The following is a 25,556-nucleotide window of genomic DNA, read 5'->3' on the forward strand; positions in this document are numbered from 1 at the left end:
CATGCTTAAAAATATTGTAAGAAATCTTCAGACAGTAAAATCTAAAAATAAAACCCCCTTAATTTAAAATGATGAATAAGAGAAAAAGCATTGTAGTTCAAGAGATTTATTGGCTCACTTATTTTTATTTATTTTTGAAAAGAATCATGTTATAGTTTAATGCCAGATGCTGAGACCCAGATATACCCAGTTTTGTGGTGGAGAGGGAGGGTACCTATAAAATGCAAGAAAGTACCCAAGGGACAAAAGGATGAAAATCACTGGTTGCTTATCTGAATAGTCAATGGGTACCTGTGAGCTAGAGTTTATCACGTGCATGAATCCTTGATCTGAAAATGAGGGACAGTGGTAGTGGCAGTGGTAGAGGATGGGAGTAAAGATCTTGTCCCACTAATTTACGGTGTCTGAAGAAAATTTGGAACCACTGATAGCTTCATATCTACCGGCCTCCTACTAAGCTACCTGGGGTGAGTTGAAATTGCATTTCATAACATTGTCCCTAACCGTGCCCCTGTCTTTCTTAGTGCCGGAGATGAGTCTGAAGCACATACAGGGCAGTATTTGCACTTCCCTACCCCATTCACACAGCTGCCTTCTCAGATCTCGACTTGCTCTGGGTTACAGCCTTAGTGGTTTTAGGCCAGATTTCCCAGCAGGACGTGGGTGTTCTTACCTCTTCTTCCTAACTACACCAGCTGGTGTTCTGCTGATCTTCAGCTGTGTCACATCCCATAGGTCACACATCTCTACCTTTTGGAAGTGGAGGTGTTAATATAGAGGCTCACCCAGTGCTCTCAGTAAAGGGTAAGGGGAGAACGAAGAGCATCCTGGGATGATTGTAGAACTCACCGTGCTCTTAGCCACAAATTGAATGAAGGTAGAAACTTGTCAAGAGTTTTATACAATTCAAACTGGTGTCTCATGCTATGGATGAGAACCTAGATTTAGAAGGAGGGTCTACCTGGTCTGGTGGGAGAAGTGAGTGGAACAGGAGGAGAGACTATGATCTGTGCACCTCTGACAAAGGCACTGGAAAGGGGGACTTTCAAGTTCAAAAGATGTCTCCCCTCAAAAAAGCTTTAGAAAACACCTCAAATGAATGGAACTTTCGATTAAAATCAAGAAGATGAAAATCGAAATGAATAAATAAGGAAATAAATAAAAATTATTCACTTAGAATTTTTAGAAAATCAGCTAAGTGTAGATAGACTATGATAAGGTTGATGATAGTTTAAGATCTTTACTGTAGGGGTCAGGGGGTGGTTATTTTGTCACTGTCTCTTCTCTAGGTTGTCTTTAATAACTATGGAGGGTCTGAGATTTCACCAACTGGCAAGCTAGTGAGTTTGCTGCCAAGGTTTCATGAATGCTGGCAGAAGATGAGCTCCATGGGTTAGGGACAGAACTTTATGATTCACAACAATGACAGTGACCAGAGAACCAGCATTTTCTCTCACTGGTTCTTTGAGCTCCAATCTCCATAGGGGGACACCTGCCCACACAGTGGAGAGAAATCCTGAGATTAGGGAACTCAGACCTTTTATAATGGACAATAAGCGTGCCTGTTCTTTGCTCCAAAGGAAGACACTCTTTCTTCCAAGGTTGTTTATGATACAAATATTCTTGAAAAGATAATCTGGAGCAAAGGCAGTCAGTGCCTGTGCTTGCCGGATATACAGCACATGAGAGACCCATAGAGAATGGCTCCTAGCTGCTGCATCCGTACAAAGGGGAAGGAAGCTAGTGTATATGGCCTGCTTGTTCTGCACCACGCACTGACCAGGAGACTTCTCACAACTTACCTCATCAAAGCTCAGAGGTGGTACTGTTGTTTTGTGAGTAAGAAAGCTGGTGAGTAACGGAGTATCAGCTGCAGGAATTGTATATGCATTGCATACTTCTTATGCTAAGCATTGTGCTAAGAAATAGCTGAGACTTAATTAGCTGCTTATCAGCTGCCTCGCCAGGCACAGTTCTAAGAGTTCTCTATGAACTGACTTATGCATTTCTCATAACTAAGATTATCAGGTGCTGCAGAGGAAACTGCAGAGGAAATTGAGGCATGGGGGATGATGGCGCCGAGATTCAAACCTGGGGTTTATCCACTGTGCTCCTGTGTTCTTTCTTCAGTCCTCAGGGTCACACCAAGGGGGTCCTGGTGAAACTAGCATGAACCCAGAGGATGTGAAACGGTTTGGAAACAATGGCAAGTAGGAACAGTTGAAAGGGTCGAGTGTGTTTCATCTGCAGAAGGATAAAGGATAAATGATGATTGTCTTCAGATATTTGTAGCCATGTCTTGTAGAAAGGTAGAGTTTATGTGACTCCGGGGGACAGAATTGGGTCCAGTTAGGCGAAGCCATATCAGGGCTCAGCAGACCCTGCTGTACACAGTGACCGGAACTCCTTCCCCAGCCACCCCTTCCTGTCCCCTCTCTGAGCATTTTCCCCTGTCAGACATGCCCAGAGAGGGTTCCTGCATGAGTGGGGCGGGGGGAGTTCTAACTCTAGGGAACCCCAGCCTGCCCTAAGGGGGCTGGAGGGGTTAGTCTCAGATGCATCCCTAGTCCTGCAGTTCCCGGCATTCTTACAGAGGGACCCACCAGGATCTTGGCTAAGTCCTCCCTCCACCCTGACTGGTTTGGTTCCATCCCTGTAATCACCAGCCTCATGGCTCAGCCAGGTCCTGGCAATTGTCCACAAACATATCAGTCCCACCCTTGCCCAGTTTGGGGCAGAACAGCATTCCTCTACTGGATGGGAGGTTGAGTTCGAAGATCTCCGTGCACTCTTAACTGTGTCTGTGGTTTTGTGATTTACTCTTTCCTTGTCGAGTAGCCCATGCTTTAAAAAGCAAGTGGGACCAGGCAGTTGGGTCCATTGCTGCTCTGTAAGGATCTGGCTGTGGACCCGTGGTCACTTCCCTGGTCTTGGGCAGCTCCAGTCCTGAGTGGAACAGGTCTGGTCCCGATGCAGGTCCAGGAAGGAATTTGGGAAGATGGTGAAAAACAGGAATGGTGGCAACTGGTTTGATGGCATCTGTTCCACTCAGCCAGAAACATCTTCTGTCAGAAGCTACAGACACCCTACATGTGGTCTCAATTAGCCTGCGCGTATCTTTGCAATAAGTACATTCTCATCAAAGGATTTTAGAGAGTGATGTTTAGCCCCATGTAAAGGGCATGATCAGAATCTGATCTCTGATCCCGAAATAATGTCTCTGCTATTCCAGATGTCAGGAGTAACTAAAAATACACTTAAAACTCTGAGGAATTCTTGGTTTCCTGGACCCATCTCCTTTTCTATCCACCTCCCTCCGGAAAGCAAGAGAACAAAGAAATGAGCCAAAAAGCTTTAATTATCCAGTCTGCTGACATTATTTTATCTGAGCCGCCGATATTAAGTTTGCACAGCATTGCATTTCAATCACAGAGCTAAGAGCAACCTCTGCAAACTTGGGCCTTTGTCCTGCTGCTCGTTGTGGCCAGTATTCTGTTTTCTACCCCATCCCACCCTCCCTCAGATTTCTTAAATTCCGAAGGTCTGTGTGGCACTGGAAATTATCTGTCTGTGGAATGTCCATACTTTAGGAAAGTCCCTGAACTCGTGTGTTTATTCCCTAGTTCCATTCCCCTCAACTCATCGTGGCCATTTGTGGTTGAATTCTGGCATGTGCCCATCATTGAACAAACCTGGATTTGGTAGGAGCATTTTGCCCTGTTTCTATCACTGACATAAATGAAATTCTATCAGTTTCTATCATTGGCATGTGGAGAAGGAAGAGACAGTCTGGCCAGTTTGTTTTTTTCTTCCTTCATATACAAATTTAATTTTCCCTGTTATATCTTTAATATTTCTGGCCCGTCAAATGTATCTTCAATTTCAGTTTAGTTCTCTGGGCTGTGACCTTTCACCTGGTTTAATGTTGACACAGTCACCTATTAGCTGGTTTATTTAGCACCCAGTTGATGCTATTGTTATTGCTACAACTAGGTCACATTTATTGAGGGCTTCTGGTGTGCCAAGGACTGTGTGGAGGGCTTCCATCTTCAAGCCTCTTCAAGCAAGTACTGTTACAATCCTGCCCATTTTACAAGTGAGGACACAGGCTGAGAGGTGAAAGCATTTGCTGAAGGTCCTACAGCAGAGCTGGGATTGGAAGCCAGGCACCGTGGCCCCAGAGTTGGTTGATCTCACGCCCTTTTAAAAACTGCCCACAGGCCCTCTGCTGGGCACACAAGTGTCCCCACTAATGCTCCAGGGAGTGTCAGTGTCTTTATAAAACCCTGTCCCCAGCAAGTGTTTAATAAGAAGTGACTGTGCAGGACACCACCATGGAGATACAACGACGTCCAAACCTGAGCCCTTCCCCCCACCCTCCAGGGCGCTGCGGAGACAGAGCCTCCACAGTCAGAGCAAGGGTGCTGTTTCAGGGCCTTCTTGGCCTGGTGATAGTGATCCTGTAAGCTAGAGACGCCTGGGGGCACTCCCCTGGGCCGTGCTACTTGTGGTGGCCCCCCACAGACATTTTTCCACCTGGAGCCAATGTTGTGGCTGGACCGACCCTTGTGGTTCTTATTAAGACTGCAAGACGCCGCTCAGTAACAACCATCAGGGAACTTAGAAAAGACAAGGCTTATTGCTCGCAGGTCCCTGAGGGTGCAAGGCCTCCCCGGGGCCACACAGCGAGGGGTGGGGGAAGAGAGGGAGAGAGAGCACGAGATCGAACAGACCTGGGGTTCTGCCTTTATTGGAGTCGAGGGTTGGAGGACCTAGGGTTTCAAGTGTTCACTCTTTATGGGGGAATTTAAAGCATAAAAGCAGGAATTAAAGCACAGGAAAGGAAAAACCGTTGAACGGTCAGTTATCTAGGTCACCAGAGCTCTCTCTAAAAAAAGGGAACCTCATGGCTGGGGTGGCCTGGCTCTTTATCTAGTCCTGTAGCTGGCAGTGTGTTTATTCGAAATGGCTGTCTTTGAAGTGGAGGCCTCAGCAATCAAAAGCTACCTGTCAGGCACTTATATCACAATCAGAAAAGCTAGTTGTCAGGCACCTTTGTCTCTTGTGTTTGCTGCTCTGTCTCTAGGGTCTAGAATAGCACCTGGCAGGTAGTGAGGTGTCAAAACATATGCGATAAATAAACGAACTACTAATTAAACAAAGCCACGGACAATTTTACACATAAATGAAAGAATACGTTAATTCCAAGAAAGTATGAAGGACATAAACTGAGATTAAAGGATGGCCTTTTAAACTATGTGCAATGAGCTTTATGAAAAATTCCACGTATTGTCCTCATTTTCTGTATTTTATCACAGATTGGAAAGTTTGTCCGAGTCTGTGCTCAAGAACCTATGTCATAAATCCTGCTGGGAAGGCCTTAGAGAAGAGGATACCTTGAGGTTAAGGTAGGACTCAGCTGGGTAGAAAAGTCTCAGAGGCATCCGGGGCTGCCCCCACTGGCAGGATTACAGAGGAGAGAGAGCAGAGGCCCCATGTTTTGCTTGATAACAATAGTTGTTTTGAACGTCATGACTCCTTGGGGTGGGATCCTTCCCTGTCTTGCTCAATACTTGCCTCATTTCCCAAGCCTTGCCTCACTTGGTCAGATATCTAAGTGCACATCCCTTCAAACTGTGCAGGAATCCCTGGACCTGGCTCATACCTGGGCCCTGGCACCAGATCAAGGAGCTCAAGATCAAACTGGGGCTGAGGAAGGAGAGCAAAATATTTGGGGAGCCATGAGTCACCCCAGGTAGTACATTGACAGAAATTTAAGAGGACCTAGATTTGAGAGCCATAAAAATTTCAAGCACTCTGACTTAGTAATCGAAATTCTTGAAATATATCTTGAGTAGATATAATCTAGAGTGAAGGAGAAGTTATGTTCATGAAATTGTGACTTGTGATGTTGTTTTAGTGAAATTGGAAAGAACCTAAATGGTAAATAACAGGGACGTGATTGAGTAAATGATGTTTCATCCACTTGATGGAATGTTACAAAGTTATTAAAAATGAGACTTAGGAAGAGTGTTCCGTAACCAGGAAAAATATTGTGGTTTAGCCTGAACAAAAGTATGAAGATGAAGGCAATGATAGTGTGTATGTATAATTTTGTTTTAAAAAGTACATATATAGAAAAATACTGGAAAAATATATAAAAAACGACAGTATTTATGTTAGGAAAAAAGTCATTTGCAATCATACTTACAACCAGACTTTCAGCAAATATTATTTATTTATGAACAATGACAAAAGTGGATGGAACAAGGGAACTAGAGTGAGTTTAAAGTTCATGCAAAAAGTCAGCAAACAGTGCAGAAAAGGGAACCCTCCTACACTGTTGGTGAGAATGTAAATTGGTGCAGCCACTATGGAGAACAGTATGGAGGTTCCTTAAAAACCTAAACATAGAGATGCCATATGATCCAGCAATCCCACTCTTGGGCATATATCCAGAAAAGACAAAAACTCTAATTCGAAAAGATACATGCACCCCAGTGTTCATAGCAGCACAATTTACAATAGCCAAGACATGGGAACAACCCAAGTGGCCATCAACAGGTGATTGGTTAAAGAAAATGTGATATATATATATAATGGAACATTAGTCAACCATAAAAAAGAATGAAATATTGCCATTTGCAGCAACATGGATGGACCTAGAGAATATCATACTAAATGAAGTAAGTCAGACAGAGAAAGACAAATATTATGCAATATCACTTATATGTGGAATCTAAAAAATAATACACATGAATCTATATACAAGACAGTATACAAGACAAAAACAGACTCACAGGTACAGAAAACAAACTTATGGTTACCAAAGGGGAGGAGGGATAAATTAGGAGTATGGGATTAACACATAGAAACTACTGTACCTAAAATAGATAAGCAGCAAGGATTACTGTATAGCACAGGGAACTATATTCAATATCTTATAATGACCTATAATGGAAAATAATCTGAAAAAAAAATATATAACTGAATCACTTTGCTGTACACCTGAAACTAACACAGTATTGTAAATCAACTGTAGTTCAAAAAAACAAGTCAGAAACTAAGACACTGATGGTCTAGAAAAGGAGCGAGGACAGATATGAGAACATGTCCAAATATAACCCAGTGCGTGAAATAACATAACAGTTTCCTGGACTGAGGGCATGTGAAGTACAAGCCTGGCCAGAACAGAGTGAACGTGGCCAGGGTAAACATCCTTGAAGTCATGTGTCACATCCAGACTTAGGGAGATGGTGGGAGTGATTAGGGTGGTCACACACATCCTATTTCCCCTGGACAGTCCCGGCACAAGTGTTAGCAGTCCCTCTCTTCACTCTCAGAAGAGTCCTGGTTTGGGTAATATGTCATGTGGTCACCCTAGTTATTGAAAAGGAAGGAGGAGGACAGTCTAGGTTGATGGTAATTGCTCTGCTGGTTGCCTCTAGTGCATAAGAGCTGGTGAGTTAAGATTCCCTGATGCTGAGGCAGGCCCAGGCCTGATGGAGAAGTGGCCCATTTGAATATAGCTCTGCTTCCTGATTAGTTGTAGGATGATCACAGTGGTTATTCCTAAGCTGCCGTAGCATGTAGCTAGAATTCATATTTCACTCTGACCCAGGAGCTCCTCTTCCACTTCCATCCTTCCTTACCTATCCCACAAATTGAGTGCATGACCGTTAAATTTTTCATTGAGCAGAAGAGTATCTACGGTGAGAAGAGATAATTTGCCAGCTGAGCCGTCCTCCTATTTGTGTACCTGGGAGCAGTTCTCCCTAGAAAAGTTCTTGACTTTTAATAGAAAAGCCTATATATGGCTAGTGCAGAAATACATTGAAATGGTAGAATATAACTTGAAGCAAACAAGAACTCGGCCTGGGGGGGCTCTGTTTCTTTCTTGGTGTCTACCCCGTGTTCCATTGGCTCTGTCAAGGCTGCCTTACTAGGAACCCCCTTTCAGAGCAGAGCACCAAGCTGACCATCTGTGATGCAGCCTGGGAGCCTAGCCTTAGGTTCAGCTTGCAAGAAAAGTGCAATTGTGGAGGAGGCCCCTCCCCTGTGCCCACAGGAGGATTGGTCTGACCCCGAGCGCCCAGAGATGCCCAGCTGGACATCGCGGGACTCGGGGAGCAGACTCAAGGGACGTCCTTTAGGCAGCATCTCCTCACGGTCTCAGCTCAGAGGGGCTTCCGGTCAATGGGGAAGCCATACAGCTGCAGCTCACTGTGCGCACGACCAGGCAGAGAAATGCTTCAGGGATCGCAGAAGTGAAGAGATAGCTCGATCTTTCATAGATGGTTTGTCCTGTTGTTTGGTTGAGCATTGCAGGTGGCAAATGTGGGGATAAGCTAGCTCTCTTTGGCTTTTCCTGGGCTTAAGCAAGAAATTACCTTCTGGCACCTGGATATTATTTTATTTTTCTAGTTAAGAGGTGCGGGAAGAGGGTGGTGGGGGGAGCATTGTCTCAACTAAGAGAGAGACTTGCCAGGAACCTGCAAAGATCAGCTGAGAGAGGGGACACCCAAGCAAGTACGCACTTGTGCCAAATTGCAGCTTCCCAGAAGCTCACTTTGGCCTAGAGACCAAGAGGAACAAAGCCATCGGGGAGATGGAACCAAGCCCCAGCTAACAGGTGTGAGGGGGAGCAGAGTTCTTCAGTATAAATAATTTCCCCCCATCAAACACTGGACTCTAGGAAGTCCCAGGGGACTGCCTTCTCTCAGAAAAATCCCGAATTGAGTAATCATAAAAAACCAGAGTGAGAGTAAAACTGATTCTTACTTCAAGCATGAATCAGAAATTATTTCATTAGAATAATTAGAAGTGCCTTATTAACTTAATAGGTCTATTTGGTGTGGATAAGCACATTTAGTAGTCCTTTTTTGGCCTAATCTACCACACCTGGAGAGGCCTAGCTGGTTGGCTGCTATGTACATGGGGTGGAAGCTTACCTAAATTGCCCTGGAGAAAATGTTCTAACTAGGATGGCCATTTCAAAGCTTTGCAGTGATGGTAAACAACGTACCGCCCTTCAGAGTCCTGTACCCATCTTATTACTGCGGGGGAGAGAGAACACTTAACACCCAATAAATGCTGGGCCCATGCTCCGCTCTAGGCAAATGCTAAGAAACGAACTGCTGATTTGTGTTGGCTGAGTGTCCCGAGCAGGGTGCCGAACTGTGGGGTTCAGGAGTGGGAAACATGAAGGGTTTACCAAGTCCCGTGAACAGGCCAGGGCCCGCCAGCTGTTTTATTTCCAATCCCACTTTCCTGGTCCCTGTGGTTATATTGTTCTCCTTTGTTGATCTGGCCTCCCCAATAGGATTCCAAGTCCCCTGTCTTCAAGGTCTGTGCTCCCCTGGCCAGGTGTGAGCCCAGCTGACACATGGGGTAGCCTTTGATTTTCCTGCCGGCCCCCTGTTTCCAAGAGAAGATTGGAGGGACAGGGGCCCTCTCCTCCCCTCTGGGGCCAGTTGAGCTGACACCTGTGAGCTCGGTCCTCTCTCCGGAGGGTCAGTCGCACTTGGCAGTGTTCCTGCTGATGCACCGTGCTCTCCGTTGCCCATCAGTTTTCTCCATGCCCTTTCCTCTGGGTTCCCGGGGGTCACCATTTTCTTTCTCAACAGCGCCCCTCCAGAGCAGGTTTGGGGTGGGAGAGGAGAAGAGACACATGTTAGCCTTGTCAGTATCTTCAGTGACACCTGAGGAGGAAGGGAGGGAGACATGATTGGTGGGAAAAGTCCTTACAGGAGAAAATGCGTCACTCTCTGTTATCGTCCATTGTTACAAGTGGTTAAGAACTGGATGTTCTCAGCAACATCCCTAATCGCCTGCCGAGACAGGGAAGCAGAGGGCATCCTTTGGGAGGGAGGAGGGGAGGCAGGCAGGTGTGGTGCGGAAGGGCCTTGAGCCGCAGCCCAGCGTGAGGGGACAGCAGGACAGCTGAGGGCCTGCACACCTGGTGCTTGAGTGGCTTCTCCTGCCTATTCAAGGAGCACGAAAGGGAAGGTGAGAGGCGGGGGCCTGCCCACCCCCAGCCAACATCCTGGGTCCCGGAGCCTGTCTAGAAGAGGTGTGAGGGGCTCCCCAGTCAGCAGCTGCGGGGGGAGCCGGGACAGGCTTAGAACATCAGGTAGGGCTTGTGTGAACCTCGAGTTGCTCAGCTTTAAAGAGCCACAGCTGGAGGCGAGACTCTAGAATGTGCAACATGCTCAGGAGCTGCAACAGTGTGGGTGGGAGCTGAGGGGCTGGGCTGGGCTGGGGAGGAAGCAAGCAGGCGGCCGTGAGCTGCCTTTGTCTACTCTCGGGTGGGGCTCTTCCCCAGCAGGCTGATGGCTCCTGATGTCCAGAGGCCTCCTCAAGGCCAAAGTGAGGAGTGCTGACCCTTCCAGAGCTGCTCCCTGAGTCTCGACTTTTTCTAACTCCTGTCTCTTCACCCCCTGATGTTCTGCTCCCTTCCTCCTAACACACAGAGCCCCATGGGGTCCGTGACAGAGCTGGTAAACACACAGTGATGGGTATGCGGACAGACTGTGTGTTCTGACCTTTCAGCCGGGGTTCTTCCTGCCCTGCTGGGAGCATGGTGTTGATAAACCTGGCTTGATTGGCTCAGGCGATCAACATGGATACCACAGATAATGTAAATATTCTAAGTAGTCACAACAGAGTCGCATCTTTTCAGCATGCTTTTGTCCAGATGTGGAGTAGGCTTTTTAGACAACACCAGGGACCTAAGAAGTTGGGATCTGGAAGAAGATTCTTATAGACGCGAACCACAGGAATGAATGAACTTCTGGAATTTCCTTGCTGAGAAGGGCGTGCGTGCTTGTGGCTGTGGCTTTTGGCTACTGTGTATACATTCTGCTTCCTGGCATACAGGGCTTAGCTAATGACTAGCAGGCTGGTTGATCGGTTAAGAACCAGGAGTGACTGGCAATTGTCAAACGAGTTCCCTTAGCACGCCCCCCCCCATCCAGCCCCCTGGTGGGAGGTTAAGGGTAGCTTGTCAGAGCTGCTGTCTGCAGACCAAAGTGAATGAGGCCCCCGCAGGTGCTCAGGCTCACAAAGGCTGACACGATGTGCAAGTCAGGTTATAACTGGTACATCCAGGAGGGATGTTAGAGGTCTTCTAACCCCAGAGAGGTTAGGATACTCCCCCAGAGCCCACTGTTAGCAGATCCTGTCTCTGAAATTTGGTGGCTCTGGCCTTAAGTTGGGCTCCTCTCTCTGAGCCTCAGTTTTCTTATTGATAGGCCGAGGGTAAGCTAAGGCTCCCTTGTGTTCTGGGGCTGTGCACAATAATCTAGGACACAAGACACCAGCACCCTGGACTCCAACCCACTCCCAGCTCCTCCCTCTTGCATCACTAACAGTGTGACATTGTCACCAAGGCTCTGAACCTTGGAGTCAAAGGCCTGGGTTCAAATCCAGCTGATAAGAAGTAGCTGTCATTGTTAGCTCTGCGATTTGGGATATATTGCTCAACTTCTGAGTCTTCTTTTCATCTTTAAAGTGAAAATCATACCTCTTATAGAGTTGCTTTGAAAATGAAAGTTAACTTAAGTAAAACTCTCAGTAGAGTACCTGGCTCCTGGTAAGCATTCAGTAAATGGATTATTTTTATTAGTAATAGTAGATACTGTGGTTCACGGTCACTTCACTTGGCTGGACCTGAGGTTTCCTTTCTATGATACAGGATTTGGGTGGGAGTAGTGCTTCTCCGACTCTGCCATCCCCAAGGAAGTGGAGAAAGAACTAGTATTCTGAGGGTAGGGGCTTGGGGTGTAGCCTGAAGCAGCTTGCAGAAAGCATCACATTTCTTTGAAGTCTTAGGGTAATTTGTAAAATCAACTTATAGTTGTCATTTGGTACAACAATGTGAACACATTGGTTCTCATATAGAAATGCTTCCCCCAGATCTTTGAGTATAGTTGATGTTCCAGGAATGAGTTGCTCCACTCCGGGGTTGGGGGTGTGATGGCATCATTTCTTTTTTTTTTTTTCTGTGGACTTTGCCTTTTTTTTTTTTTTTAAGTTTTATTTATTTTATTTTTGGCCGTGTTGGGTCTTTGTTGCTGCACGCGGGCTTTCCTCTGGTTGCAGCGAGCGGGGGCTACTCTTCGTTGCGGTGTGCGGGCTTCTCATTGCAGTGGCTTCTCTTGTTGCAGAGCACAGGCTCTAGGCGTGCGGGCTTCAGTAGTTGTGGCGCATGAGCTCAGTAGTTGTGGTGCGTGGGCTCTAGAGTGCAGGCTCAGTAGTTGCGGTGCACGGGCTTCGTTGCTCCGCGGCATGTGGGATCTTCCCGTCCCAGGGCTTGAACCCGTGTCCCCTGCCTTGGCAGGCGGATTCTTAACCACTGCGCCACCAGAGAAGCCTTTTTTTTTTTTAACATCTTTATTGGTGTATAATTGCTTTATAATGTTGTGTTAGTTTCTGCTGTATAACAAAGTGAATCAGCTATACATATACATATATCCCCATATCTCCTCCCTCTTGCATCTCCCTCCCTCCCACCCTCCCTATCCCACTCCTCTAGGTGGTCACAAAGCACCGAGCTGATCTCCCTGTGCTATGCGGCTGCTTCCCACTAGCTATCTATTTTACATTTGGTAGTGTATATATGTCAGTGCTACTCTCTCACTTCGTCCCAGCTTACCCTTCCCCCTCCCCGTGTCCTCAAGTCCATTCTCTACATCTGCGTCTTTATTCCTGTCCTGCCCCTAGGTTTGTCAGAACCATTCTTTTTTTTTTAGATTCCATATATATGTGTTAGCATATGGTATTTGTTTTTCTCTTTCTGACTTACTTCACTCTGTATGACAGACTCTAGTCCATCCACCTCCCTACAAATAACTCAGTTTCGTTTCTTTTTTTTTTTTTTTTGAAAATTTATTAGATTTTTAATGACATGAAGGAATTGTTTTTTTTTTTTTTAAGCTGTGAAAAGCTTTGTGAATATGTATTAAAGGGCCCTTATCTTAGAGATGTGAGTTCTGAAATATTTACAGAAGAAATAACCTGATGCCCGAGATTTGCACCTCAGGAGAGGGCAGCATAGGTTGTGGGTAGAGCTGTGTACTGGGTTACAAGGGCGTTCACTGTACCATTCTGTGGACTGATGCACATGTTCGAAATTCTTCCTAATTCAAAAGCGTAAAAAGGCATTTGGCAAGGTCTGACTTCCCACTCCCTCTTCCAGTCTAATCCCACAATTCTTCCCCTGGGCCAACCCCGAAATCTGAGGATTCATGTCCGTCCGAGTCCCAGTCGTCAGCGAGGAAAAATGTTTTAATGAGGGGGTCCAGCCGGCAGCGTCGCGCTGCTCAGTGGCTCAACGATTTTCGACCCTTGTGCATGCGGTGAAGAATGACCTGGACGCCATTTGGCTTGCTCAAGCGCCGGATCCAACCATGCTTGTTCTTGCACTTGATGTTGCTTGGCTGATACTCGTTCCCGCGCGCCTTGCCCCGGGTCTGCTGCACGGCGGGGAGTCCCCAGGCATCGGGGAGCCCCAGCCAGGCCTGGGGCTGGAGCCATCTGCCCCCCAAAAGCGCCGCTGACCTACTGACTGGCCCCAACAGGCGACCCACCGATCTGGTCGAGAAAGCCATGTCTGCCGCCGGCAAGCCGTCCGGTGGCCTTCGTTTCTTTTTAATGGCCGAATAATATTCCATTGTATATATGTGCCACATCTTCTTTATCCATTCATCTGTCGATAGACCCTTAGTTTGCTTCCATGTCCTGGCTATTGTAAATAGAGCTGCAATGAACATTGTGGTACGTGTCTCCTTTTGGATTATGGTATTCTCAGGGTATATGCCCAGTAGTGGGATTGCTGGGTCATATGGTAGTTCTATTTTTAGTTTTTTAAGGAACCTCCATACTGTTCTCCATAGTGGCTGTATCAATTTACATTCCCACCAACAGTGCAAGAGGGTTCCCTTTTGGAGAAAATCCTCTCCAGCATTTATTGTTTCTAGATTTTTTGGTAATGGCCATTCTGACCCATGTGAGGTGATACCTCATTGTAGTTTTGATTTGCATTTCTCTAATGATTCGTGATGTTGAGCATCCTTTCATGTGTTTGTTGGCAATCTGTATACCTTCTTTGGAGAAATGTCTATTTAGGTCTTCTGCCCATTTTTGGATTGGGTTGTTTGTTTTTTGATATTCAGCTACATGAGCTGCTTGTATATTTTGGAGATTAATCCTTTGTCAGTTGCTTCATTTACAAATATTTTCTCTCATTCTGAGAGTTGTCTTTTTGTCTTGTTTATGGTTTACTTTGCTGTACAAAAGCTTTTAAGTTTCATTAGGTCCCATTTGTTTATTTTTGTTTTTATTTCCATTTCTCTAGGAGGTGGGTCAAAAAGGATCTTGCTGTGATTTATGTCATAGAGTGTGCTGCCTATGTTTTCCTCTAAGAGTTTTATAGTGTCTGGCCTTACATTTAAGTCTTTAATCCATTCTGAGTTTATTTTTGTGCATGGTGTTAGGAAGTGTTCTAATTTCATTCTTTTTTTTTTTTAATAGATCTTTATTGGAGTATAATTGCTTCACAATACTGCGTTAGTTTCTGTTGTACACCAGAGAGGCTGTCTTTTCTCCATTGTATATTCTTGCCTCCTTTATCAAAGATGAGGTGACCATATGTGTGTGGGTTTATCTCTGGGCTTTCTATCCTGTTCCATTGATCTATATTTCTGTTTTTGTGCTAGTACCATACTGTCTTGATTACTGTAGCTTTGTAGTATAGTCTGGAGTCCAGGAGCCTGATTCCTCCAGCTCCATTTTTCTTTCTCAAGATTGCTTTGGCTATTTAGGGTTTTTTGTGTTTCCATACAGATTGTGAATTTTTTTGTTCTAGTTCTGTGAAAAATGCCATTGGTAGTTTGATAGGGATTGCATTGAATCTGTAGATTACTTTGGGTAGTAGAGTCATTTTCACAATGTTGATTCTTCCAATCCAAGAACATGGTATATCTCTCCATCTGTTTGTATCGTCTTTAATTTCTTTCATCAGTGTCTTATAGTTTTCTGCATACAGGTCTTTTGTCTCCTTAGCTAGGTTTATTCCTAGGTATTTTATTCTTTTTGTTGCAGTGGTAAATGGGAGTGTTTCCTTAATTTCTTTTTCAGACTTTTTTGTCATTAGTGTATAGGAATGCAAGAGATTTCTGTGCATTAATTTTGTATCCTGCTACTTTACCAGATTCATTGATTAGCTCTAGTAGTTTTCTGGTAGCATCTTTAGGATTCTCTATGTATAGTATCATGTCATCTGCAAACAGTGACAGTTTTACTTCTTCGTTTCCGATTTGGATTCCTTTTATTTCTTTTTCTTCTCTGATTGCTGTGGCTACAACTTCCAAAACTATGTTGAATAATAGTGGTGAGAGTGGGCAACCTTGTCTTGTTCCTGATCTTAGAGGAAATGGTTTCAGTTTTTCACCATTGAGAACGATGTTGGTTGTGGGTTTATCATATATGGCCTTTATTATGTTGAGGTAGGTTCCCTCTGTGCCTACTTTCTGGAGAGTTTTTATCATGGATGGGTGTTGAATTTTGTCAAAAGCTTTTTCTGTATCAATTGAGATCATCGTATGGTTTTTATCCTTCAGTTTGTTAATATGGTGTATCACATTGATTGATCTGCATATATTGAAGAATCCTTGCATTCCTGGGATAAACCCCCCTTGATCAAGGTGTATGATCCTTTTAATGTGCTGTTGGATTCTGTTTGCTAATATTTTGTTGAGGATTTTTGCAGTTATATTCATCAGTGATATTGGCCTGTAGTTTTCTTTCTTTGTGACATCTTTGTCTGGTTTTGGTATCACGGTGATGGTGGCCTCATAGAATGAGTTTGGGAGTGTTGCTCCCTCTGCTATATTTTGCAAGAGTTTGAGAAGGATAGGTGTTAGTTCTTCTGTAAATGTTTGATAGAATTCGCCTGTGAAGTCATCTGGTCCTGGGCTTTTGTTTGTTGGAAGATTTTTAATCACAGTTTCAATTTCAGTGCTTGTGATTGGTCTGTTTATATTTTCTATTCCTTCCTGGTTCAGTCTCGGAAGGTTGTGCTTTTCTAAGAATTTGTCCATTTCTTCCAGATTGCCCATTTTATTGGCATATAGTTGCTTGTAGTAATCTCTCATGATCCTTTGTATTTCTGCAGTGTCAGTTGTTACTTCTCCTTTTTCATTTCTAATTCTGTTGATTTGAGTCTTCTCCCTTTTTTTCTTGATGAGTCTGGCTAATGGTTTATCAATTTTATCTTCTCAAAGAAGCAGCTTTTAGTTTTATGGATCTTTGCTATTCTTTCCTTCATTTCTTTTTCATTTATTTCAGATCTCATCTTTATGATTTCTTTCCTTCTGCTAACTTTTGGGTTTTTTTTGTTCTTCTTTCTCTAATTGCTTTAGGTGTAAAGTTAGGTTGTTTATTTGAGATTTTTCTTGTTTCTTTAGGTAGGATTGTATTGCTATATGCTCCCCTCTTAGAACTGCTTTTGCTGCATCCCATAGGTTTTGGGTTGTCACGTTTTCATTGTCATTTGTTTCTATGTATTTTTTGACTTCCTGTTTGATTTCTTCAGTGATCTCTTGGTTATTTAGTACTGTATCATTTAGCCTCCATGTGTTTGTATTTTTTACAGCTTTTTTCCTGTAATTGGTATCTAGTCTGATAGCATTGTTGTCGGAAAAGATACTTGATACGATTTCAATTTTCTTAAGTTTACTGAGGCTTGATTTGTGACCCAAGATATGATCTATCCTGGAGAATGTTCCATGAGCACTTGAGAAGAAAGTGTATTCTGTTGTTTTTGGATGGAATGTCCTATAAATATCAATTAAGTCCATCTGGTCTAATGTATCATTTAAAGCTTGTGTTTCCTTATTTTCATTTTGGATGGTCTGTCCATTGGTGAAACTGGGGTGTTAAAGTCCCCTACTATTATTATGTTACTGTCGATTTCCCGTTTTATGGCTGTTAGCATTTGCCTTATGTATTGAGGTGCTCCTATGTTGGGTGCATAAATATTTATGATGGTTATATCTTCTTCTTGGATCAGTCCCTTGATCATTATGTAGTGTCCTTCTTTGTCTCTTGTAATAGTCTTTATTTTAAAGTCTATTTTGTCTGATATGAGAATTGTTACTCTAGCTTTCTTTTGATTTCCATTTGCCTGGAATATCTTTTCCCATCCCCTCACTTTCAGTCTGTATGTGTCCCTAGGTCTGAAGTGGGTCTCTTGTAGACTGCATATACACAGGTCTTGTTTTTGTATCCATTCAGACAGTCTGTGTCTTTTGGTTGGAGCATTTAATGCATCTACTTTTAAGGTAATTATCAATAGTATGTTCCCATTACCATTTGCTTAATTGTTTTGGGTTTGTTATTGTAGGTCTTTTCCTTCTCTTGTGTTTCCTGCCTAGAGAAGTTCCTTTAGCATTTGTTGTAAAGCTGGTTTGGTGGTGCTCAATTCTCTTAACTTTTGCTTGTCTGTAAAGGTTTTAATTTCTCCATCAAAACTGAATGAGATCCTTGCCAGGTAGAGTAATCTTGTTTGTAGGTTTTTCCTTATCATCACTTTAAATATGTCCTGCCACTCACTTCTGGCTTGCAGAGTTTCTGCTGAAAAATCAGCTGTTAACCTTTTGGGGATTCCCTTGTATGTTATTTGTTGCTTTTCCCTTGCTGCTTTTAATATTTTTTCTTTATATTTAATTTTTGATAGTTTGATTAATATGCGTCTTGGCATGTTTCTCCTTGGATTTATCCTGTATGGGGCTCTCTGTGCTTCCTGGACTTGATTGACTATTTCCTTTCCCATGTTAGGGAAGTTTTCAACTATAATCTCTTCAAATATGTTCTCAGACCCTTTCTTTTTCTCTTCTTCTGGGACCCCTATAATTCGAATGTTGGTGCATTTAATGTTGTCCCAGAGGTCTCTGGGACTGTCCTCAATTCTTTTCATTCTTTTTTCTTTATTCTGCTCTGCAGTAGTTATTTCCACTATTTTATCTTCCAGGTCATTTATCCATTCTTCTGCCTCAGTTATTCTGTTATTGATTCCTTCTAGAGAATTTTTAATTTCATTTATTGTGTTGTTCATCATTGTTTGTTCACTCTTTAGTTCTTCTAGGTCCTTGTGAAACGTGTCTTGTATTTTCTCCATTCTATTTCCAAGATTTTGGATCATCTTTACTATCATTACTTTGAATTCTTTTTCAGGTCGACTGCCTATTTCCTCTTCATTTATTTGGTCTAGTGGTTTTTTTACCTTGTTCCTTCATCTGCATATTTCTCTGTCTTCTCATTTTGTTTAACTTACTGTGTTTGGGGTCTCCTTTTCACAGGCTGCAGGTTCGTAGTTCCCATTGATTTTGGTGTCTGCCCCCAGTGGCTAAGGTTGGTTCAGTGGCTTGTGTAGGCTTCCTGGTGGAGGGGACTGGTGCCTGTTTTCTGGTGGGTGGGGCTGGATCTTGTCTTTCTAGTGGGCAGGGCCGCATCCGGTGGTGTGTTTCGGGGTGTCTGTGAACTTAGTATGATGTTAGGCAGCCTCTCTGCTAATGGGTGGGGTTGTGTTCCTGTCGTCTTGTTTGGCATGGGGCGTCTAGCCTGGAGCTTGCTGGCCATTGGGTGGAGCTTGTTCTTAGCATTGAGACAAAGATCTCTGGGAGAGCTCTTGCCAATTGATATTACGTGGGGCCGGGAGGTCTGTGGTGGTCCAGTGTGCTGAACTCGGCTCTCCCACCTCGGAGCCTCAGGCCTGACACCAGGCTGGAGCACCAAGACCCTGTCTGTCACTCGGCTCAGAAGAAAAGGGAGAGAAGAAGAAAGAAAGAAAATATATTAAAAACAAAAATTTTTTTAATTATTAAAATAATAATAATAAAAAAGAAGAGAGCAACCAAACCAATAAACAAATTCACCAATTATAACAAGCACTAAAAACTAAACTAAGATAAACATAAAAATCAGAAACAAATCAGTCATAGACAGCAAACCCCAAATCTACAGTTGTTCCCAAAGTCCACCGCCTCAATTTTGGGACGATTCGTTCATTGCCTATTCAGGCATTCCACAGATGTAGGGTACCTCAAGTTGATTGTGGGGATTAAATCCGATGCCCTTGAGGCTACACGGAGAGATTTCCCTTTCTCTTCTTTGTTCCCACAGCTCCTGGGTTTCAGCTTTGGTTTTGGCCCCACCTTTGCATGTAGGTCGCCCTCAGGCACCTGTTCCCTGCCCAGACAGGAGGGGGTTAAAGCCACGGCTGATTAGGGCTCTCTTGTTCACTCAGACCCGGGGGAGGGAGGGGTACGGTAGCATAATTGGAATGCGGGGCGAGCCTGCGGCGGCAGAGGCCAGTGTGATGTTGCAACAGCCTGAGGTGCCCCGTGTGTTCTCCCGGGGAAGTTGTCCCTGGATCACAGGACCCTGACAGTGCAGGGCTGCATAGGTTCCCAGTGGGGTGGGGTGGGGAGGGGGTGTGTGTGGATAGTGATCTGTGCTTGCACACAGGCTTCTTGGTGGCTGCAGCAGCAGCATTAGTGTTTTATGCCTGTCTTTGGGGTCTGAGCTGGTATTCGTGGCTTGTGCCCGTCTCTGGAGCTCACTTAGGTGGTGCTCTGCCTTCTGTGGGCACAGGGGGAAGGAATCCCCTCTCCTCGCACACCCCGAAACAATGGTCTCTTGCCTCTTAGGCAGGTCCAGACTTTTTCCCAGACTCCCTCCCGGCTAGCTGTGGCGCAGTAGCCCCCTCAGGCTGTGTTCACGCAGCCAACCCCAGTCCTCTCCCTGGGATCTGACCTCTGAAGCCCGAGCCTCAGCTCCCAGCCCCCACCTGTCCCAGCTGGCGGGTGAGCAGACAAGCCTCTCAGGCTGGTGAGTGCTGGTCAGTACTGATCCTCTGTGCAGGAATCTCTCCGCACCCCTGTTGCTGCGCTCTCCTCTGTGGCTCCGAAGCCCCCCCTCCACCGCCCTCAGTCTCTGCCAGTGAAGGGGCTTCCTAGTGTGTGGAAACTTTTCCTCCTTCACAGCTCCCTCCCCGAGGTGCAGGTCCTGCCCCTACTTTTTGTCTCTGTTTTTTCTTTTTTCTTTTGCCAGGTACAATTTTTTGCCAGAAAATCCCCACCCAGGTACGTGGGGATTTTCTTGCCTTTTGGGAAGTCTGAGGTCTTCTGCCAGCGTTCAGTAGGTGTTCTGTAGGGGTTGTTCCACATGTAGATATATTTTTGATGTATTTGGGGCAAGGAAGGTGATCGCCACGTCTTACTCCTCCACCGTCTTGAAGGTCCCCCCAATGGCATCATTTCTAAGGTCCCTTCCAGCCCTGAATTTCAGGTTACCAGGGTGAGCAAGTCTCCTCCACAAAGGGCCTGAGGTTGGTACCCAAGAATCCTAAAGGAACCTCGAGAGACAGGCTCCCCTGTGCCCCTCACCCTAGTGGGGCTGCACAGTGCTAGGTGGGTGCCACCAGCAGAGGAGGGAAGATGATGCAGCCCCTCAGAATGAAGACTGAAGAAGCCTGAAGGAGGAGCAGGGCTGTGTCTGAGCCTGACTTTCTTCCCTTGGGCTGATAAACCTGGTTGGGTTGGGTTGGCAGCTCTCCACCACCCCAGGTAAATTCCAGGAAACACTAAGCCATTGTTTCTCATCCAGAACTGGAGGCTGTACTGGGGACAGGTCCTCATGTCATGGGAGGGCAGGTAAGGGCAAGGGGTGAACTGCCTGTGGAAACACAGGGCTTGTCACACTGCCAAAGCATCCTCCTGGCCATTCTAATGCAGCACCCAAGGCCAGGGTCTGGGGTTGTGCCCAGACAGAGGGAGGAGAACCGAGGGGAGTCTGGAGAAGAGCAGCACGTTTTGGGGGAGAACACAGAGATGTCTGGCCTGTGAATGGGAAGAGAGAGCATCTCTGTGCGTGGGGTGAGGCATATTTACTGATGGTGGCGTGAGTCCTACATAGACTTGCTAGAGATTAGCCAGTAAGCATGGTCTCTCCCTCAGGCAAGAGGGATTGAAATGAAGTCACCAATTTGTTTGGGACAAAAAAAAGGGGCTTTCTCTGGGCAGGGGATTGACTACATTAGTCAAATCTGTACCCATCAGGTATCATTCCAATAAAATCTGAGGGACTATCAACACAGTTGTTATACTGGAAATTTCCTTTTGGGCATGGTGTTTATTATGATAAGATTCAACATATCTTGCTAAATCCTTCCCGAGCATGTTACCAAATTGAGCCAGGATTTGGAGTAAGAAAGACTGGATTCTAGTTCTGCTTTATTAGCTATTGACTTTAGGCAAGTCACTTGGTCTTTGAGCCTCAGATTTCCTATCAATAAAATGGGGTTGTAACGTATCTCAATATGTTGTGAAGTTGAAATGAGATCTTGATTGGGAAAGTATTTCATAAATTGTCAGTAGCTCGAAGTTTATTATAAATCAAAAGCTTTTGGTAGCATTATCTAAGAACATGCTACCCTCTAGGCCCTCTGCAACCTAGTCTCAATCAATTTAATGACTATATCTCTCAAAACCTCCCTTGACCCACCCCTTTCCCAGGTGAGTTTCCTTGCACTGAGACATGTACCACCATCTTCCCCTGCCCAGCTCAGCTGTCTACTGCAGGGCTCACTTGCTTAGATGATCCTGATTCATTCTCATGAATTCTCGTGCCTTGGAAACTTCAGAGATCCCTGCCCTCCTCCGGTCTTTGAGGATACATAAGTCCACTCTGGGCCCACTTCCTCATCTGTAAAGTGAGGGGGTTGGGCTAGATGATTTAGGTCCCTTACCAACCCTCACATTCTGCGATCCAGCTGTATTCCACTGTTCTAACCAGGAAGCTAGAATTTGGGATGAGAGCAATGCATATTGTCTAGCCAATGACAAGTAACTGAGTAAAAGAAGTCAATGTAAGAGTGTGAATTAGTAATCTACTCTCTGTGATAGATGAGGCTATGTTTGAGGCAGTATTTCTTTTTTTTTTTTTAATTTCTTTTTTTTGTCTGCGTCGGGTCTTAGTTGCACACGGGGTCTTCATTGAGATGTGCAGAATCTTTCATTGAGGCATAGGCTTCTCTCTAGTTGTGGTGTGTGGGTTTTCTCTCTCTAGTTGTGACGTGAGGGCTCCAGAGCACGTGGGCTCTATAGTTTGTGGCACGTGGGCTCTCTCATTGAGGCACGTGAGCTCAGTAGTTGTGGCGTTCAGGCTTAGTTGTCCTGCAGCATGTGGGATCTTAGTTCCCTGACCAGGGATTGAACCCATGTCCCCGGCATTAGAAGGCGGATTCTTTACCACTGGACCACCAGAGAAGTCCCTGAGGCAATATTTCAATGAATGAGAACATATAAGTGAAATGTGATACCTCTGATTGGTCCTCCTAGTTGACTGTTACCAGAGAGTCATAATTTGCTAAGTGCTTGCTATGTGCCAGGCATGCTTAGAAATTGCATTGCAGTTACAGTGTGTTGGGTATTCTGAATATCTACTTTGTGTTAGATACTTGACCTTCCCTCTAATCTCCACAGAGCCCTACAGAACAGATTTACGGATGGGAATATTGAGGTTTAGAGAGATTAAGTAAATCACCCGTGGTCATCTGGCTACTAAGTGGCAGAAGCAGGTTCAAGTGCAGCATGTCTGACTACACAGCCTGTGATGGGATGGCTTGCCCAAGTCCGCTGGCTTGGCATCACCACCCAGCTTACTCTTAGATTGTCAATTTCTTGTTCCTAGTGTCCCAGGACTGGCGGTTACCCCAACAGCGTTCTTGATTCAGCTCTGGGCTTGACCCTAGAGTAGGAACTGATCATTTCTCTCTGGTTGGGGCAGCCAACCTAAAAATTCCAGGGGAAAAACCCACCTGGATTTAATGCCCTCCCTCCTCTGGCATGTTGGAGACACCCGGTCTTGGCTCCATCCTCATTCCTCTTCTCTGTGCACCTGCCCCCTTGTCTCAGTGCTAACCAAGAGTGGGAGAGAAACTAGAAATGCATACATTGTTGGCCGGGCCTTTGGCTTCAGCTGGAAGAGGCAGGTTTCCTCTGTGGGAGTAAGCAGAAAACAATTACAAGTTCGCATTTCAAATCCCGGAGCCTGTAGGAGTTGGTGAAGCAGGCTGGCTTGCCTCATATTCTCATGCTGTGTCAGGGTTTGCCAAAGAAGGATCCCCACACCTCTCAGTAAGGGAAGCTCGGGGAAACAGGGACGTGGTGGAGCCAGCTTGGGCCCCAGGAGGTCCAGCAGGAGCTGTGGACGCCTGTGGCTGGAGAGAGTCTTCAGACTCAGCCCTAGTTCTCATCAGCATCCACATCTCTGCAGACCCTCCTGTCGACTGTGCTTCCCGCTCCCCCCCTCCTTGGAAGACACTGTTCCAGCCGGTGCCTGAGCCTGTCACAGGGAAAGGTCTTTCTCATTCTCTCTCCTCGCATCAGCCAGGCATTAGTCCAGCCACAGGGCTAGTGTCTTCCCAGGAGAAACAGACCATGGGGAGCTGGCAACTCCCCTAAACTGTGTGGAGAGAAGCTGGGTCCGTGTTCAGTAGCCGGGCCTGGGCGAGCTCCGCTCCGCTCACGGTTCACTGGCAGCCGTGCTCAGCATCCAAGGGCCCTCCCGGCATAGGGTCCTCTGGGCCGGTCCCCTCAGAGCATCACCACAGGGCCAGCTCCCGGCAGAAAGCCGAGGGGCAGCATGTGCTTCCAGTGACTCAGAAAGACGGGATGGGACATGCCTGTCTGGAGCTGGAGAAGCTGCTCAGGGTCCCTCCAGGGAGGGTGTGATCAGCAGAATCATGGACTCCCTTCCTGGGCCTTCTTTTCCAGAGCTTTCCTAGGCTTCACTAAAGACCAGGAGGGGAATGGCCGGGCAGGCTCAGGGCACAGAGTGGGGACCCTTCCCTTTACTCCCTCCCCTCCACTCTCACCCCTCGGACACTACGTCCCTAATAGCGCACGCACCACCCCTGCCCACCTGCCACCCCTCCCATGTGCTCCCCCTGTCCAAGACTCCAGTTTCAAAATAAATTACTAAATGTTGGCTAAATTGGAGGAAAGAGAGGAAGAATGAAGTGGTAGAAAAAAAAGGAATATAGTCCACTTACTTTATGAGCAAATGACTCTCCCCAGCACCCTGCCCCATTAATTTTGCTGTTAATATTTGCCTCTCTGCTAAGGGAATCACCTTAAGTACTTAGTCCACTCCTGACACTTAATAAGTGCTCACTAAACAGGAACCATTATTGGTTCCTTTTTCTCCTCTTTTTCCTGGGGTTTCCCCTCAGCTCTTTCAGCCCCAGCCCCTCTCTGGACAGACCTCACAGAATCAGAAGCTCGACCTGGGAGAGGCCAGAGGCTGCGAAGCTGGAATGACTGCATTCATGCCCATTCCTAGCGCCGGCCCAGGCTTCAGTCTTCATGGCTTGTGCCTGTGTCTCACAAGTGTGCCATGAGGACCAGACGCGCCTGTCAGCCTGTGAAGCCCTGCGTGGAGGGCCTGGAACAGAAGTCTCTTCTTTCTCCTCTCCTGGTGTCCCAAAGCATCTTGTCTCTGCTGTGGGCTTGGCTCCCCCTGCTGGAACCTTTCCTACCTGCCCAGGTGTCCTATGGAGAGCTGGCAACAGTCCTAGAGACACAGGTGAACTAGGGCAGGAAGGTCCAGAGAGGCCCTTCAGGTCAGAGAGAGAACCAGAGCTGGGAAGTGGCTTTCTCAAGGTCACACAGTGGCTAGGGTGCAGCCTCAGTGAGCACTGGAGCCTCTGACTCTCTGAGCTACTTAACCGTCAGGTGCTGCCTGCCAGTTTTCCTGAGCTGGCCCCCTTGTTGGCCAAGGCTGCTTCTATCCTCTGAGCTTCTGACAGAAATCTTAAATCTTAAAACAACAGTGACACCAACAACATTAACAGTAGCAGCCACCATGGATGGAGCACTTATTCTGTGCCAGAGACTGGGCCGGGCTGTTTTTTATACACATTGCTGACCCTCATAGCGGCCCTGCAGGTAGGAGAGTATTAATAGTAGCTCCATTTTACAGATGAGTAAACTAAGACTTTCCGAGGTCGTCACTTGCCTCAGGCCACACAGTTTCGCAGTGGAGAATGCACATCTGACCGCACAGCAGTCTCTTCCCTGCTGAGGGGCACCCTGTCGATGGAAGCCGCAAGCGCCGCTCCTGCTCCCCGAGTGGATTTCCTGGGCTCCCACGGACCGAGGTGGGGCTGCTCCCGCCTGCGTCCTCACAGCGCTCATGTCACGGGCACATCGGCGTGGCTTAGCAGGATGGAGGGGGAGGCAAGGTATTTGAGAAGGGGACGGCTGAATAAACACGCCTGTGACCCCAAACGTACTTCTGCAGGGGTGACACTGCTGACGAGCTGAGTGAACTTCAGGATGTTGCGAAGACTGTGATAGGAGTGTGCATGTTGCTAACTTAATCGTAATCAGGGTTTCTGGCTCTGATTTCTCTTTGCACGTGACTTTTACTGCAGAAAGCTTCTCTCAGCTGGTCTCCTTAAATCTCAAATTAAGCAAGAATCCCAACAGTAA

At 46.0% G+C, this 25,556-nt stretch overlaps 1 protein-coding gene and 1 pseudogene across 5 annotated transcripts in view; one reads left to right on the forward strand and one right to left on the reverse strand.

Moving 5' to 3' along the window:
* Positions 1-25,556, forward strand: part of MYLK (myosin light chain kinase) — a 270,332-nt gene that overhangs the window by 56,105 nt on the left and 188,671 nt on the right. For 2 of the 4 annotated variants that reach the window (XM_082460944.1, XM_082460943.1), the window contains exon 3: positions 5,319-5,408. The exons of the other annotated variants lie outside the window; for them this stretch is intronic. The gene's annotated coding sequence lies outside the window, so the exon portion shown is untranslated. The remainder of the gene's footprint in view (positions 1-5,318; positions 5,409-25,556) is intronic. 4 annotated transcript variants of the gene reach the window in all.
* On the reverse strand, positions 12,375-13,932 carry LOC309660574 (large ribosomal subunit protein bL34m pseudogene; annotated as a pseudogene). The gene has a single exon. The product of its transcript is annotated as a large ribosomal subunit protein bL34m pseudogene (transcript).

The sequence above is a fragment of the Balaenoptera physalus genome (assembly GCF_965194825.1).
Source record: "Balaenoptera physalus genome assembly, chromosome: 4".
Taxonomy (NCBI): domain Eukaryota; kingdom Metazoa; phylum Chordata; class Mammalia; order Artiodactyla; family Balaenopteridae; genus Balaenoptera; species Balaenoptera physalus.